Here is a 10326-nt window from a genome sequence, read left to right as displayed (position 1 = left end):
CTGTTCATAGGCCTGTTGCCTTCAGATTTCATAAAGTGCCTTTTCACAAAATTATGGTCTTTTTTTCCTTCCCATTACTATGGAGTTGATAGTTTAGAAAATGACCTGATACTCATTCAGTCTTTAAGAGTCTGTAGCTTGCTTTCCCTGACAAGAAACTCACATGCTTCAATAGTGTCAGAACCAGTCGGATGATAGGAAGTGTACGACAAACCATTTTAAATGGCCCCCTACAAGTGGAGATGAAGAGTTCACTTATTGGAGACCACCCTTCCATTGGTAGATGTGGGAAGTGAGATCTCCCATGTACTTTCCTCAAAGACCACCAACCTGAATCCCAAGAGAAAGTAGGTTTTTAGACTACTAGTTCTTGTTTTCAAAAAAGATTTTTTTCACATTCTTATTTCACTCTCCAACTCTTGCTTTACATTCTGTTACATGCTAAAATTCATGAACAGTTGGGTCTGGTTAGAGAATATAACAGTTACCTTTTAAAGAAAAGGGAGGGAAAGACGTTTTCTGAATACCTGCAAGTGTAATACCCGAGGGTAGAGCGCGTTAATGATCATTGAACCCCCACAACAGACCTTTGAGTAATCGGCTCAAGAGTAATTTACTCATTAGGAACACTTCCAAAAAATTGGCATAGATCAAAAATTAAGAATGTTGGGACGCCTGGGTGGCTCAGTCGTTAAGTGTCTGCCTTCAGCTCAGGTCATGATCCCGGGGTCCTGGGATCGAGCCCCGCATTGGGCTCCCTGCTCAGTGAGGACCCTGCTTCTCCCTCTCCCTCTGCTGTTCCCCCTGCTTGTGCTCTCTCGCTCTCTGACAAATAAATAAAAATCTTTAAAAAAAAGTTACACAACAAACCACATTTTCCCAAAGCATTTAAATGTGTTTCTATGAAAAAAAAAAAAAAAAAAAGGCACCTGGGTGACTCGGTCGGTTAAGCGTCTGCCTTCGGCTCAGGTCATGGTCCCTGGGTCCTGCGATCGAGTCCCGCATCGGGCTCCCTGCTCGGCGGGAAGCCTGCTTCTCCCTCTGCCACTCCCCCTGCTTGTGTTCCTGCTCTCGCTCTCTCTCTCTCTCTCAAATAAAATCTTAAAAAAAAAATGTGTTTCATGGAAGATCTAGAAGTTAACCTTAACAAGACTTCTCATCCTCTTTGTTCAGCTCTTGATAGATAAGCAGAGCTCAAAAAATATGGGCATCCATCTTCCTTCTGTTGTGCAACAGATACTTTTGAAATAGATCTTACTGTTTATTTCCCCAGCCTTACCATACTAGTCCCTGACATTATTTTATAATAGCCAACACTTTTACTGAATGTGACATATCAAGTATTGTTCTGACTCCTTTTTGACATTTATTCTTGATCACTAGTGAACTTTCTTCTTTCTCTTTTTCTTTCTTTCTTTCTTTGCTTGCTTGCTTGCTTGCTTTCTCTTTCTTGCTTTCTCTTTTTCTTTCTTTCTTTCTTTCTTTCTTTCTTTCTTTCTTTCTTTCTTTCTTTCTTTCTTTCTTTCTTTCTCTCTCTCTCTCTCTCTCTCTCTCTCTCTCTCTCTCTCTCTCCCCCCCTCCCTCCCTCCCTCCCTCCCTCCCCTCCCTCCCTCCTTTCCCTTCCCTTCCCTCTTCCTCTTCCTCTTCTCGGCATCAGGGAAATCCAAATCAAAACCTCAATGAGTTACCACCTCACACCAGTCAGAATGGCTAAAATTAACAAGTCAGTTAACTGGTTTCTAACTTCACTGATCTCACTCCTTGATCTTTGTCCTGTTCTAACTTGCCAAAACAACACCACACCTTTCCCCACCAAAGGGCACTGACTGCCCTTTGATCACTTTTCTGATAAAAGTCAGACTTCTGGGACTATAGGGTCCTTCACAAGGTAAAGTTAACCTTATTCTTCTAAAAAGTGGCTACTCCTTCTCTTTCCTGAATCAAACTCATTTCTCTTCTGTGCATTTACTTAGGCCCCGTGCTTAACCTCTAGATCAAATGTCCTTTCACCTCGTTAGGCTCCCACACCCATAACCCAAACTCAGAGTGGCTCTAGGAATAGTTTCTCCCCTTTCTGAAGATCTGTGGCACTAACTTTTGTAGTTTGGTACTCAGCTATATTCAGTTCAGTTCTTTGTTACACACTGTCTTAATTTCTCTTGTGTATGTCTTGGCTTTGAAATAAACCAAGATGTGGCAGGTTGCCATGTGATTTCTTCATGTCTGATACAGCACCTAGCACAGTGCTAAGCACCTTGTAGTGCTAAGTGTGTTTTCTGTGTTGCATGTGCTTGCTGAAGTTGGTCCACACTTTTCCTTCTCTAAGAACAAAGAAGATGTACAAAGGCAATTAATGTAATATTTTATATTTCTTAAAGACTTAGATCTAGAATAGCAACAGAACCTGTAAGCAAAGGTATAGACACACACACGCGCACACACACACACACACACACACACACACAGCCAGTGATTAAAGTAGAAACATCAGAAGTTGCCTGTGTGATTAAATCACCCTTCAGAGGTGGGCAGCGGGGGAGCAATAATTATGCAGGACATATGCCACTTGCAGGATCTAACTTAAGCTGAGCAGAGGAAAGAGACAAAGGTGAAAACACACTTAAAAAGAGACAACACAGAGGGAGGGTATGGAACAGAGATCAGATGTGATCACTAAGCCTGGCAGTAACTAGTAGATCTGGTACAGGGTAAGAGAAGGACCACAGAGTTAGCAGGCACAGTAGTGGAAGGCCATAGGATCCCTTGTCATGGGATTTCTCCTCTGGGTGATAGTGATTATGTCCCAGTTCTCTTATCTTCCATTATATTTTTAATCATGTACCTGTAATTCCCTTTTTAAAAATTTATCATGATCCCTATTATCATTTTTTTAAACCAATAAGATATGCACTTTATGTGACATATTGTTTGGGTTTTTCGTTTTTCGTTTTTTGTGTGTTTTTTTGGTGGCCTTACTTGATGTTCAATGAGTTCAAGGCTCCTCTATAGCGATCATGCAGACCTCTAAACACAGGACAGACTGGGTTAGGGGAGAGCACAGGGGCAAATTCAAAATCTCTGGAGACGGTAAACAATTGTAGTTCTCACTTAAAAGCAGACCTCAAGTTGAATGACAATTGATGTAGTATTGCTAAAATCCCTTCCAGTCTTTTACTATATTTTCACCATTATCTGTTATTTGGGCATCTAGCATTTTCATCATCAACATTGTGAATTACAGACACACAAACATCAAGTATACAGTGTCACCCAGTAGACTAAACTTTGTGAAGATGGGCACAGTTCTCATCTCTCCTCATTGCCTTGGACACATAGCTGGAACTCAATAAATATCAGATGAATGAAAAATATCCCTTGGATATAACAAGTACTCCAATGTATGATGATATTGATGGAAAATATATGTAGATACCTTTGCACTCCAGAGACATTATCTGCAAGGGCAGAAGACCCTAGAACTTTTAGTAGTCTCTGTATCCCTGTGTCCTCTCCAAAGCTTGTAAACACTGCAGTGTGCACTGCAAAGTTAATCTAGGTATTGAAGTTAAGATGATTATAAAGGTCACAGCCGAGTTAAGTGATATTTTTGTGATTGAAACAGGTTAGTTTACATGACATACTTCGTTTACTAGAATACCAGGTAGTTGGGGTAGGTGGCTAATCATGTTTTATACTTTTTTTTCCATTAAAAAAAATAGAAGCTTTTCTTGAGGGGTGATTTAAACATTTTCATATACTCTTGAAGAATTGTAGGTTCTAGACAGTTTTCCTATAGGTCCTAATAGAATTGTCCTGTGAAGACCAATTTTTCTCAGTTTGACCTCATATTTGGTATATATATTTTGCATACCTTAATTACTTGTCTTCCATTTTCTAAGGGGGAGCTAATCTCAAATATAAACCATTTACATTCTAAGAGTATAATTTGTTTCCCTTATTAGAATAATTGTGGCTTAGAGCCTAAAATGTAAGAAAATATATTAATGAGTAACTCACTGCCCTTTAATTCTTACTTATTATGAGTAGAACTGGAAGAGAAAAAAGGCTGAGGGCACATCTGCCTGAGGAATAGTTCCTAAGAAGGTCATTTTAGCAAAGTGTGTTCTTATCTCCTACTGAGCTTTGGAAAAATGCAGAGGAGGAATGATCCTGGCATGTGAGAAAAGTACACACCTAGATTATAATGTGGCACAGAAAATAGCCCCCCCCTTTTTTTAAATTTACTTTCCTCAAAATTAAAGAGCCCTATGGCATCTTGTTGAATTCCCCCTTCCTATTTGAACCTTTTCTTCCTCTGGAGATATTAGTCTCTCAATTCTGCATTCGCCCTTTCTTTATTCTCTACTCACCCTTTCATTATGTTGTTGTTGGTAACAATCACAAATTTGCAGAAGAGGTGAAGGGACAGTAAAAGAATCTTCCATGAAGCATTGAAAGTAAATTCCCAAGCTGATGCCCCATCATTTTTGAATATTTACTGTGTTTTTGCTAAACATGTTCTCCTGCATACATACTCATAATGCAACCATTAAAAACAAGAAATCAACAAAGTAGATTACCTAATTCTCAGATCCCATTCATATTTTGCCAGTTATCCCAATAACCTTTATGGAAAAATCATCTCCTTATGAATATAGGTGCAGAAACCCTCAGCAAAATCCTAGCAAACTGAATCTAGCAAAATATGAAAGGATTATGGACCATAGACCAAGTGATCTTTATCACAGGAATGCAAGGTCAGTTTAAAATGTGAATTAATGTAGGGGCACCTGGGTGGCTCAGTCGTTAAGCATCTACCTTCAGCTCAGGTCGTGATCCCAGGGTCCTGGGATCGAGCCCTGCATCAGGCTCCTTGCTCCATGGGGAGCCTGCTTCTCCCATTCTCTCTGCCTGCCACTCCCCCTGCTGTGCTCTCTTTCTCTGTCAAATAAATCAATAAAATCTTTAAAAAACAAACTAATCTGAATTAATACAATACACTATATAGAGTAGTCTGCTTGGGCTGCTATAACAAAATACAGATTTGTGGTTTAAACAACAGAAATTTACTTTCTCACAGGCTAGAGGTTTATGATCAAGAAGCCAGCAAATTTGGTTTTTGGTAAGAGTTCTCTTACTGGCTTGTGGATGGCCTCCTTCTTGATGTGTCCTCACGTGGCCTTTCTTCTGTGAGTAGATGGAAAGAGATCTCTTCCTCTTCTTATGAGGACACCAGTTATCAAGTTAGGGTACCACGATTATGACCATATTTAACTTTATCCCTTTAAGGATTTTTTTTTTTTAAGAGAGAGAGCAGTGGGGGAGGGCCAGAGGGAGAGGGAGAGAGAGAATCTTAAGCAGGCTCCATGCCTCGCACAGAGCCTGACGCAGGGCTTGAACTCACAGCCCTGAGATCATGACCCGAGTTGAAATTAGGAGTCAGCCGCTTAACTGACTGAGCCGCCAAGGTGCTCCATTAACTTTATCCCTTTAAAGGCCATATCTCCCAGTGCAGTCACACTGGGGGGTTAGGGCTTCAACATAGGAATTTCTGGAGGACAAATTCAGTCCATAACGCTATATGAACAGAAGAAAGCATTTGACAATATTCAACACACCTTCTTGATGAAAAACAGTCAACAAACTAAGAATAGAAGGAAACTTAAGCCCGTAATGAGCATTTACAAAATACTTGCGGTTAGCATCATACTTAAAGGTGAAAGACTGAAAGCCTTCCTCCTTAGGATCAGGAACAAAACAAAGATATATACTCTTGCCACTTTTATTCAACATTATACTGGAGGTTTTATGCAGACCGATTAGGCAAGAAAATAAAAAGTAGCCAGATCAGAAAAGAAGAAGTAAAACTAGATCTGTTTATAGATGAAATGATTTCTATGTAGAAAATCCAAAGGAAGCCACAAAAATCAGAACTAATGAGTTCAACAAGGTTTCAGGATTCAAGATCAAGTTACAAAAATCAATTTTATATCTATGCACTATTAATAAATAATTCAAACGTGATAGTGTTGTGGGTTGGATTGTGTATCACCCCCAAAATTGATTTTTGACACAAGTACCAAGATAATTCATTATTGAGAGGACAGTCTTTTCAACGAATAGATGTGTCAACTGGATATCCACTTGCACATGAATAATCTGGATTCCTACATCACACCATATAAAAAGTAACTCAAAATGGAACAAAGATCTAGAAGAAAACATAGCCACAATCTTTGTGACCTTGGATTAGGCGGTCGTTTCTCAGGTATGATATCAAAACACAAGTGGCAAAAGAAAAAAATAGATAAATTGAGCTTGATAAAAAAGTTGCTTTAAACTGTGCTTCAAGGAACGTGATCAAGAAAATGAAAAAACAACACACACAGTGATATAAAATATGTAGACATCACATACCTGATAAGGGACTTGTTTCTATATATGCAAACATCTACGATTCAATAATATAAAGACAACCCCATTTAAAAATGGACAAAAGATTTGAAAACATTCTCTGAAGAATAGAGGTGGCCAGTAAGCACATAAAAAGACGCTCAATGTCGTTAGTGATGAGGGAAATGTGAATCAGAACTACAATAAGATAGTACTTCACACCCGCTAGGATGGACATAATCAAAGATGGTACAGCAAGCGTCAGCAAGAATGTGGAGAAGTTGTGAACACTCACATTGCTTGTGGGAATGTAAAATGGAGGAGACACTTTGGAAAACAGTCTAGCGGTTCATATAATGTTAAAGATGGAGAACATATGACCCAGGATTTCCACTCCTGGGTATAAATCCGAGAGAATTGGAAAATACATGTTCACACAAAAATGTGATTGTACATGATTGTTCATTGAAACATTATTCATACTAGCAAAAGAAGTGGTGCGAATCCAAATGTCCATTAAATGATGATTAAATAAATAAAATGTGGTGTATCCATCCAGTGAATGTACTGTTATTCTGCAATAAAAAGAAATAAAATACTGTTAGATGGTATAACATGAAGGAACCTTGAAAACATGCAAAGTGAAAGAAGTTAGTCACAAAAGACTATGTACAGTTGACCATTGAACAACACGGGTTTGAACTACAGTGAACACAGATTTTTTAAAATGTAAATACAGTATAATACTGTATATGTATTTTCTGTTAAGATTTTCTTAACACTTTTTCCTCTAGTTTTATTGTAGCAATATGGTATATAATACATATACAAAATTTATATTAATTGACATCTTTTGGTCAACAGTAGGCTATTAGTAGTTAAGTTTTTGGGGAGTCAAAAGTTATACATGAATTTTCAACTGTGTCACGGTTCAACATGTCTAACTCCCATTGTTCAAGGTTCAACTGTACTATATGATTCCAGTCATTTGCAGTGTCCAAACTAGGCAGCTCTATTGAGACAAGAAGGAGATTAATGTCTGTCTAAATGGGGCACTGAGGGGAAGTGGGGAGTGACTGCTGAGTTTCTTTTGGGGGTGGCAAAAATGTTCTAAAATAGATTATTATCTGTCTGTATCTTAGTTATGTGAAAATGCTGCAAATCATTGAATTGCACCTTTAAATGGGGGAGTAGTGGTGCATATAAATTATCTCAATAAAGCTGTTAGAATGGGTGAGACCATTTAGGAGTAGTCTAAGTAATAAGCCTTGGATTCAAATGATAGTGTTGGATCTGGAGAGAATTGGATGGATTCAAGATACCCTTGGGATAAAGCTGCTGGAGGCCTGCGGGAGAATATAGAATGAATAGTTCTCTATCTCTGCCTTAAATACTTGGATGATTAGGAGAGCACGGGAGAGTTTTGACAGAAAGACCAGAAGATCAAGTTAACTTTATAATGAGTTTGAAGTGCCTAGAAAGCAAAATAATGAGCATTTTTCATTCTTTTCACTGCCCAGCACCTGTCCTTTGGCAGTTCTATTGGACGAGTCAGAGCTGGTCTGTCAGTGTGGGTTGCTCGTCTCACAGCAAAGATGCAGATCCTGGATGTGACCCGGACTTTGTCGACCAGACACACTTGCTCCAGACGTGGAGGTGGAGAGATGTGATACGGAAAAGGAGGGCCGTAGACAACAACACTGATGCGGGCAGGTGCGGTGAGCAGCCAGATTCAGATCTCAGAGGCTCCCGCATGTGTGGGTCTAGCAGTAGTTCCCCAGAGGCGGGCATGCTGACGGTGGTGCAAGCGGAAGGATCTGTGCCACTGGCAACAGCAGTGGTATTTTTATGGGCCCAATTCTGCATCATGATGGGGAGAGGATATATAGATATTGAGCCCCCAAGCATGCTTCTCTAGTTCTCTACAAAGATTCTCCAAGTTACCCAAATCTGTTCAATGAAGTCCTTTTCTAATTAATTAGCTACAATTGGTTTTTGTCACTTGCACCTAAGCGAAACCTGAAGGATATGCTGTCCCTTTAGATAAGAGATCAAAGATGGGCACTGACATAGCCATCAGGGATAGCGCACAGATGGAGGGTGCACAACAATGTGGATGCACTTAATGCACTGAGCTGTATATTGAAAAAAGGAGATGAAGTGGTAAACTTTATGTTATGTATGTTTTACCACAGTAAAAAAAGAGAGAATGTTGAGGGCAAGAGTCTAAAAGGAAAGGAGGAAACTAGGACCTAGCCTGAGGAACTTGAACATTTTAAGGATAGGAGGACAGAAGATATCCCTAGAAGAGAAAGAGAATGGGATGTTTTATTTTATTCTTTGCAGGGTACCTGGCACTTGATAGTTTAGAGCAAGGTTTGTTCAAAATGTGAATGAATGAATGAATGAATGAGCTTCATGCCCAGCTAGAGAGTTTTGGAGGCTGCTGAGTATTGATTGCTTATGCAAATACACACGGGTCATAAAAGTTGGTATATAGTATGGTGGTGAAAAAGATTAGTAAATTGGTGTCACAGCAAAGAGCGGCTTCTTTTATTACAGTGCAGAGTCCACAGGAACTGAAGGGGGAAAGGAGACTCTCAGCCCAGTCCTGCTGACACCGCATGTCACCAGAAGCAGGACAGCACCTAAAACACACACTTTAACTCAGTGTATATTGTGCGTCTAGTAAGACTTATTCATGAATTTAGGTCATCATTAACAACCTTCATTACTACTGGACTGCCACACCTGTATTTAATTAATAATGCCACCTCCTTTATGTTGACAATAAAAATGATGTCCAAGTTAATTCTTATGTTTTCTTTTTCTCCTTCTCTGGATAGGTAGGGGTGGCAGAAATGAATATTCAGATAATCTGTGTAAGAAAGAGAGAGATGGTGGCGTTCATGCTTAGACTTTCTGTTACCTTGAAATTTTTTTTATTTGGAAGTATAACCAGTCATTTGAAGTGTAACCAGATCAAGGCAGTATACTCCCAATACTGACTGTCTACTGCTGTTGTAGTAGGAGAGAGGACCGCTGGGAAGCTGGTGGTTGAGAAAGACTATCTCTGGCCTTTTGATCTTGTTCCATTGACTTCTCTATCTGTATTTCAGTGCTATTATTACTGACTCTTTGGAGTTTGGAAATCTTTTCGTGCAAATCCTCAATATTTCTTTTTTTTCAAGATTTTTTGAGTGTTCTAAATCATTTGCATTTCTCTAAACATACTGAAATCAGCATGGGGCGCCTGGGTGGCTCAGTTGGTTAAGCGACTGCCTTCGGCTCAGGTCATGATCCTGGAGTCCCGGGATCGAGTCCCGCATCGGGCTCCCTGCTCCGCGGGGAGTCTGCTTCTCCCTCTGACCCTCTTCCCTCTCGTGCTCTCTATCTCTCATTCTCTCTCTCTCAAATAAATAAATAAAATCTTTGAAATCAGCATGTTACTTTCTTAAAAAAAAAAAAGCCTGCAAATTGATGAATTATTTATCAACTTGGGTCAAATTAATATCCTAACAATATTCATCTTTAGGCTTTAAGCTCTCTCAGCATCCTTTTTGAATTTATAATTTATCTTCAAATAATACTTAGGCTTTTCCATCCTTGCCTTTGTGCTATTTTTGTCATGTATTTTGCTTCTATATAGCTTACACATTTCATAATTATTATTTTGCCATCAGTTAAGTATCTTTTTTTGGTGGTAAAAATCACACAACAGAATTTACTATCTTAACCATTTTTAAGTGCACAGTGCATGTACCTTGTGCATAGATCCCTAGAACATTTTTATCTTACAGAACTGGAACTCTGTACCCACTGAATGACCCCCCTGACAGCTCTCATTCTCCTCTTTGTTCCTATCAATTTGACTACTTCAGATACCTCATATAAGTGGAAGCAGGCAGTGTTTATCTTTTTGGGACTGACCTA

General features: G+C 39.3%; 1 protein-coding gene across 2 annotated transcripts in view; it reads left to right on the top strand.

The window, feature by feature from the left end:
- The window catches only part of TNFSF13B (TNF superfamily member 13b), an 84953-nt gene that overhangs the window by 21059 nt on the left and 53568 nt on the right, over nt 1-10326 (top strand). The gene's annotated exons all lie outside the window — the stretch shown is intronic.

Source organism: Zalophus californianus, chromosome 3 (assembly GCF_009762305.2).
Source record: "Zalophus californianus isolate mZalCal1 chromosome 3, mZalCal1.pri.v2, whole genome shotgun sequence".
Lineage (NCBI taxonomy): Eukaryota > Metazoa > Chordata > Mammalia > Carnivora > Otariidae > Zalophus > Zalophus californianus.
This window is presented reverse-complemented; position numbering and strand designations above follow the sequence as displayed.